Consider the following 7230-nt stretch of genomic DNA (forward strand, 5'->3'; position numbering starts at 1 on the left):
GGGGTTCAGAAGAGAGGAGCATGAGACACTGCATGCCTCAGGTAAGTACAGATGGGGAAGAACTACTTCTCAATTTTGCCTGGAGTATCTCAGCTATACCTTTGGCAGTTTAAATTGACATTCTCCAGCCCTCAAGCCATCCAGGAAAATAAGCCATCTGAAAGAGGGCTAAAGGGTTCTTATTTACACAGCAAAATTTTGCCAATAACCTCATATGTGGGTAGGATGAAACCTACTGATTTAGCTGTGTGTGTGTGTGTGTGTGTGTGTGTGTGTGTGTGTGTGTGACTTCATTAGAATTTTTTTAAATGGACTAGAAAGGGTAATTCTGCAATAGTGGCCACAGATGTTATTGCATCCAGTTATTCTGCTACACCTGGTTCAAAAACAAGGTCACTGAATGACAACATAAATAGGCTTGAGTACATTTGTTTAAAATTAGTTTTCAATGGATTATCTGCAAAATATAATCACAGTAAAAAAGGCAAAAGAAACATTTGAAAGAGGACCATTTAAAATATGTTAAAGGAATAAAATAATTGGAACACAATTTTAGGAACTTCTACCACTGACCAATTGATCCATGGGGCGGAGGTGCGGCGGGGGCGGAAGGAGTTGGTTGTGTTATATCACTGGGAAATAGAATGGTTGTTTATTACACAGCATTATTGAAACAAGAACTGACAGCATAAAATTATTATGATAGAGGATGCCAGTTGACAAGAGATTTCAATAATGTTTGTGCTCTGGAAGCAGATGTAGGCTCAGTAACTGATGGACCAAAGTTAGGAAAACCATGGCTCAGAATACAAGTGGAGGAGTGGCAGACTAACCACTAAGTCTCTACAGAGTCCCCTCACTTAGACATGCTCGGGACAGCAAAATACAGAGATGAGGCATTGGACTCAAAACAGGGAGAATTCAATGGAAAGTCGTAGATACCTCCTTCACTCACAGGTGCAGAACTACATGTCTACTCTTCCTGGAGAGAGTGGGAGAGGAACAAAAATGAAAAAGAAAATGGGATGGAAATAAAGAGAAGAAATAAAAGATAAAACCACAAATCTCTTTTTTCTTTCATTGAATCTGGGGGAAGGTGAGACACTGCAGTCAGTCGTTCTTAGTGATCCTGTCGCCCAGCTCTGCAGGACTGAGACCTTAAAGATAGCCACGACTGCCTGGCCAGCAAGGCTCAGTGGCTGAGCATCAACCTATGAACCAGGAGCTCACAGTTCAATTCCCGGTCAGGGCACATGCCTGGTTTGCAGGCTCAATCCCCAGTGTGGGGCATGCAGGTGGCAGCCAATCAATGATTCTCTCTCATAATTGATGTTTCTCTCCCTTCCTTTCCCTTCCTTTCTGAAATTGTAACCAGACAATCAAAGGGTCTCTATTGCCTGTCAGTACTTAAGCCAATTAAGCAGAGACAGTGTTGAATCATATATGAGCGTTTATTCCAGTACTGCTGGCAGTATGGGAGAGCAGCAGGTCATCCACAAAAATCTGCTCTGCAGCCCCCCAGCTGCTTATATAGGGTAGGACAAGGATTACATGGGGAAGGAGAGTTTATAGGCATGGGGAAGTAGGAGGCTGGGGTGGGACTCCATTGTTTAGGCAACAAGGTTGTTAATCTTTTCATGATAATAGACAATTCTTGAATGAGAATGGTTCCAAGGTTGATTCCTAGGTCCAAAGTTGACTCCCAGGTGCTGGGGGCATACTACTCCCAGCCAGGTCAGAATGTCCCTTCTTTAACCAACACAAGCCACTCATGGTTAATAGAGCATGATTAATATTTACCATAACCATAGCTAGTCTCCAGTATTCTATTTTTGCCCCTAACAAAATCAATAAAAAATATATATTTTTTAAAAAAAGATAGCCACGATGGCCAAAAATAGTGATGAAAAAAATGGCTGCTCTGGAGGCCAAAATCTTTCATCAAATTGACTATTACTTTGGTGGCTTCAATTTGCCATGGGACAAGTTTTTAAAGGAACAAATCAAAATGGATGAAGGCTGGATACCTTTGGAAATAATGATAAAATTCAATAGGTTAAACCGTCTAACAACACACTTTAATGTAATAGTAGGATCATTGAGCAAATCAAAGGCAGAACTCATAGAAATAAGTGAAGATAAAACTAAAATCAGAAGATCTCCAAACAGATGCCTCCCTGACGTGACTGAGTATAAAAATGATGGAAATTCCCCGTAACTTGACTTGGAATGGAAAACACACAAAACAGTAGAGTTGTGTGCCTGAAAGCTGTATAATTTTGTTTACCAGTGTCACCCCCAATAAATTCAACAAAAAAAGGGGGGAAAAGTAAATAAATAAAAATGGTGTAAAATACAGACCTGTTTATTTTAAAGGCTTCCCTACTGATGCAACCCTTGATGGCCTAAGAGAATAGTTAGAGCAGCCTCTGTGGCTCAGTGGTAGAGCATCAACTTATGAATCAGGAGGTCATGGTTGGATTCCCAGTTAGGGCACAGCCCGGGTTGCGGGCTTCATCCCCAGTAGGGGGTGTGCAGGAGGCCAACTATCAATGATTCTTTCTCCTCATTAATGTTTCTATCTCACTCTCTCCCCCTCCCTTCCTCTCTGAAATTAATAAAAATATACATTTTTTAAAAAGAAAATCTTTTTTTAAAAAAAGGATTTAAAAAAAGAATAGTTAGAAGATAAAGGTCATATACTAAATATTCAGATGAGAAGAACACTGCACAAAGCATTTGAGGAATCAATATTTGCTGTGTTTAATAGCACTGAATCTGCTAAAAAGCTGTGGAGATCCCTGGACAAAAGTACAAAGACACAGATCTGCTAATATTTTTCAAGAAAGATTACTGTGGGGGAAAAAAAAAAACATGAAGGAAGCAAAGTAAAGTGGAAGCTGAATTTTCGAGCTAAATGAGCAAGGAGAAAAATAAAAGTTAGCAGAAAATGCTGAAATGAAGTCTGAAGAAGAAAAAATAAGCTGCTTGCTGAAATTTTTATGGCACCCAGATGCACATCCTTTCCTCAAATCATGGTGAAATAAAATGTATAGACCTTGTCAGAGGAGCAAAAGAAGAAATAATTCTATTTAAAGAAAAAGCTAAGAAAGCACTGGATAAAGCCAATGATGGAAATAATGGAAGCTACAATTATGGAACAAACAAGTGATATGGGAAGTACTAGATGAAGATATGGGGGAAAAAAAGCATTGAAAAAAATCATAGATCACCAGGAATCCCTAAACAAATATAAGTTTAAAAAATTGCAGATTTAAAGGAAAAGGAAAGGGAAATAAAGCTGCCCTGACTGGGCCTGCTAAAGGAAAAGTACAGTTTCAGGGGGGAAATCTCAATTGATAGTGGGATGAAAATGGTGCATCTGGACCAGACAAAGAGCAAGAAAAGAAGCAGACCAAAGAAGAACCTGCATCAAAACAGCAGAAAATGGTGCCAGAGACCACCAGTTTGGTAAAAAAAAAAAAATTGTATTCATTTTAATTAAGCTTTTAAAAAGAACACCAAATTAGGTCTACTTCAATGTCCACCTGTAAGATGGAAAATTTTTTGTTCTTTACTTGTCTTTATTGTCCAAATGAGGATTTTTAATGTACAGTTCTAAGTGATTTCAGATTATTCAAATATCAAATGGAAGATTCGTATACTAAATTGCCTTTGTAATATGAGAATGTATTAGTATAAACTAATAAAATATATACCATATAAAAAGAGCAAAAAATAATCTGGGTAAAGCCAGGGCAAAAATTGTGGGTGTAGGTACCTAAAAGCAGAGCTTTCCACATTCTGTATTAATGTATGAATGTTGACCCCAATATACTGCTGACTCCATATGTACTCACTATGAACTGAAGCCTGACAGCTGATGTGACCCAAATATGCCCAACATCTCAAGGAAAATTTGAACATGGCAATTAAAAAAAAATTAATAAAAAAATGACACTGGTAAAAGCTATCATTATTATAGTTTTAGTCTATAACTCTTTAGTTTCCATTAAGATTTAAAACCCAATTGTATAAAACAATAATTATAAATTTATATTAAGGGGCACATAATGTATAAAGATGAAATTTGTGACAATAACATCAAGGGAGGTACAGAGCTGGATAGGAGTAGAGTTAGTGTATATTATTAATGCTAAGTTGGTATCAATTCAAACTAGATGGCATTAATTTAAGATATTAACTATAATTTCATTTCCATGGTAACCATTAAAAATAGATTTTAAAATATACAGAAAAAAATTAAGAGAGCCAAAATTTTTCACTAGAAATTAAAAAAAAAAGAATGCACTTTTGGAGGAAATGAGGAGGAAAAAAGATATAAGAACTAAATAAAACAAATAGCAAAATGGCATAAGCAAGTCCTACTCATCAGTTTGAACCAATGGGTCAAAAAAGAAATCACTAAAAAAAAAAATAGAAAAATACCTTGAGACAAATGAAAATAAAAACAAACCATATGTAAAGAAAGAGAAAACTTATAGCTGTTAAAAACCTATATTAAACTCACCAGTTAAAAGTCAGAGATGACCCAACTACATGCTACTTACAAGAGATTATTTTTTTAGACCCAAAGACACAAATCAGTTGAAAGTATATGGATAGAAAAGATATTCCACGCCAATAGTAACCAAAAGAGATTAGGGATGTCTGTGTGAACATCAGATAAAATATATTTTAAGTTAAAAACAAAGGACATTATATATTGATAAAAGGGTCAACTCATCAAAAATATATAACAATTATATGTATCTACACACCAAACAAAAGAGCCCCAAAATATATGAAGCAAACATAGACCAAATTAAAGGGAGAAATAACAGTTCTACAATAATAGATGGAGATTTCAATAAACTCCACTTTCAATAATGGATATAATAGATAAAAAATATAGACAAAAGATAAATAAGGAATTAGAGAACTTTAACAACACTACAAACCAACTAGGCTTAGCAGCCATGTACAGAACACTGACCAACAGCACCAGAACGCACATTTTTCTCACATGTACATGGAAAATTCCCAGGACATACCATGTCTTTAACCAATGAATTAAAAACAATTGAAATCATTAAAGTATCTTCTCTAACCATAATGGAATAAAGCCAGAAATAAATAACAGAAGAAAACTGAAAAATTAAAAATATGTGAAAATTTAAAAATACTCTTTTAAAAAATTAATGGGTCAAAAAAAGAAATCACTAAGAAAATTAGAAAATATGTTGATACAAAGGAAACTGAAAAAAACACCATACAAAAACTTATGGGATGAATTGGCCTGTGACTCAGTGATTTCCACATCTATTTGGGGTGATGAACAAGTTCTAGAAATGTAGAGTGGTGATGATTGCACAGCATTGCAAATGTACTGAAAGCCACTGCATTGTGCATTTAAAATAAAAAAATATACATTAAAAAAAAAAAAAACTTATGGGATGTAGTAAAAGAGGTACTCGGAGAAAATTTATACCTGTAAACACCTACATTAAAAAAGAAGAAAGATCTCAAAAAATAATCTGACTTGCCATCTTAAACAACTAGGAAAAAGAAAGCCAGAAGAAGGAAGGAAATAATAAATATTAGAGTAGGGATAAACAACCTAGGACATAGAGAAACAATAGAGAAAATCAAGGAAATTGAAAGTTGGTTTTTTAAAAGATCAACAAAACCTTTAGCCAGACTAAGAAAAAAAGGGAGAAGATGAAAATAAGTAAAATCATAAAGAAACTGGGACATTACTGAACTTACAGAAATTAAAAAGAGTGTAAGAGAATACTATAAACAATTACATGCCAACAAATTAAAATAACCTAGACAAAATGCCTAGAAACACACAAATTACCAAAACTGACTCAAGAAATAGACAATCTCATCAGATCTAGGGATCTATTCTTAGGCAACAGAAGAGAATCAGCCCTTTTCCCACACACATACTGAATACCACTCTTAAGAAACCGCCAGAGAAGTGAAATCTGAGGTTGGCAGTTAGAAGCAGGGATGCATAAACACCGCATTGTGAATTGGACATCAAGAAGTGATGGAATCAGATCCCTGAGGCCTTTGTCACTGGGACCACCCAGCTCTGGATGCTAAAGCCATCATCTTTGGTCTGAGTGTTACTGAAGCCCCACCATGTGTCCTCATCTAGTGTCCTTTGAACCTGCTCCAAAACTAGTGGCAGCGCCTTCTGGAGAAAGCATAAGCCACACATCCAGTCCACCCAATGACGAGACTCTTCAGTTCTACTCCCAAAATATGTGTCCAATGGGCTCTCTTTTCCTCATCTTCACTGCCCAAAACCACCACCACCAAAAATATTCTTCATGTGTAGACTAGTGCAGATGCATGCATCCATCCATCCATCCTCACCCTATCTCCAGCTCAGTCTCCACTCATCACCCAGAGTGATCTTTTTAAAATGAATAAAATCGTGTAATTCTCCTGCTTGATGCCTTTTTCTTACTCCAGAAATAATCCAGATTCTTCACACAGCTTACAAGGTCCTGCATGGTCTGCACTCTCCAGTTTATTGCCCGTCTCCTTCTTGCTGTGATGCCCCATGGGTGTTGCTCCTCTTTTAATTCCTCTTCTCCCCAGGATCTTCACACATGCTCTCCCGTCCCCCTGAATGTTCATCACTCCCACAAGCCCCCACCTCTGTCCTGACCTGGATGAGTCCTTCAGGTCCCAGGTGAAGGGGCACGTACCTTGGAAGGGTTTTACAACCTCTCCCCTGACCAGCCTAAGTCTCCTACTGTCCAGTGTCCTATTCTTCCTTAGTAACAGTTAGTGCAATTATAACTAAACTGTGTTTAATTATTTGTTTAATTTATCTCTCTCCCACTTGACTGCACAGTCCATGAATAAGGGGAGGGCTAGAGGGAATTGCAGGCTACTGTTTCTTCACCCTTTAATATAGGATTTGGCACATAGTAGATGTCTCCTAAATAGTTGTTTAAATGAATTAGCAAAATGAATGAGTAAAAATAATTTCTCTCCTCTCTAGAAAAAAAAGTCTTATATTTGTGGCTGAATATCTACTACTTTGCAAGTAGCTTTTTATTGTATACTTTAATTGGGACAAAAAACGGCATGGAACACATGCATAAAGGTAGAAAACTCACTTAGCATGAAAAAGAACTCTTTAAAATAGGATTCTTACAATTCTATGCACCAGTGAATCTGTTCTAATTACAAATCATCAGAGGA

The 7230-nt window shown here is 36.6% G+C and overlaps 1 pseudogene across 1 annotated transcript; it reads left to right on the plus strand.

The window, feature by feature from the left end:
• The first annotated feature begins 1887 nt into the window (after nt 1–1887).
• On the plus strand, nt 1888–6495 carry LOC308244026 (lupus La protein homolog; annotated as a pseudogene). Its single transcript has 4 exons — nt 1888–2214; nt 2360–2416; nt 2682–3471; nt 6490–6495. The product of its transcript is annotated as a lupus La protein homolog (transcript).
• Nucleotides 6496–7230: the final 735 nt, after the last annotated feature.

This window comes from Plecotus auritus, assembly GCF_963455305.1.
Source record: "Plecotus auritus genome assembly, chromosome: 3".
Lineage (NCBI taxonomy): Eukaryota > Metazoa > Chordata > Mammalia > Chiroptera > Vespertilionidae > Plecotus > Plecotus auritus.